This window comes from Octodon degus, unplaced genomic scaffold, assembly GCF_000260255.1.
Source record: "Octodon degus isolate 3935 unplaced genomic scaffold, OctDeg1.0 scaffold00108, whole genome shotgun sequence".
In the NCBI taxonomy this organism is placed as follows: domain Eukaryota; kingdom Metazoa; phylum Chordata; class Mammalia; order Rodentia; family Octodontidae; genus Octodon; species Octodon degus.
This window is the reverse complement of record NW_004524684.1, coordinates 3,410,918-3,411,785: the sequence shown is the minus strand read 5'-3', so window position 1 is coordinate 3,411,785 and position 868 is coordinate 3,410,918.

Sequence of the window (868 nt, the reverse complement as noted above, 5' to 3'; positions counted from 1 at the left end):
AGGAGGTCTGGCTTCTCCAGTTCGGCCTGCAGCTCCGGTGACAAGCGCTGCCTTGCGGGCGGGGCAGGCTCACCCAAGCACCTTCCCTCAAGAGGTGTGAGTCCTGGAGGTCAGCCTCCTCCAGCAGTGAGCACAAACAGGAGGCTCAACAAAGTTGCCTGTCTGCCATCGCCTCCAGCTCCGACCTAATCTGATCTCCCCAAACAGCGAGGGAGACAATGAAGAAGGAAACTGCCACAGCAAACGCCTACCCGGTGTGCCAGCCGCGCGCCTGGCATCTCCAGCGAAACGGAGGAAAGTGAGGCCAGGAAGGTCAGCTTCCTCCAGCTCCCGCGCCTCTGAGCATCAGAGCCCTGCCCAAACCCTGGCTCTGTTTGGGTTCTCCACGACGCTGCCTCCCACCAGCCTTCATCTCAGATGTCAAATCCCAGCCTCTCAACGCTCTGATTTAGAGAGATGAGTGGGTGTGGAACTTTTTTTTGTCTGAAACGTCTTATTTGAAAGTTAACCCAACGAAAATCACAAGTTACAGGACGTTTTAAAGATCACTCTGTCTCGCAAGCCCTACTGGAGAACTGCAGCGCCGCGCCCCACCCGAGCCCGGGCGAGGGGCTCCGCGCCCGCCGGCTCCTCTCCCGCGCCCTCCCCGCCCCCGCGCCCCTCCGGGCTCCCCGCTCTGCGCCCAGCGACCCGCCCCCAGCTCGCGTCCGCTTCTCCCCCGCAGACTTCCCTTCCCGAGAGGACTTCTGAGAACTTCGCGCGAGCGCGACGACGCCCGCCAGGGACCCCCTCCCGCCGCGGGCTGCGGCTCCCGCCGCGCGCCTCCGCCGGCCTCTCCGCCTTCACTACCGGGTCACGCGGCGGCGCG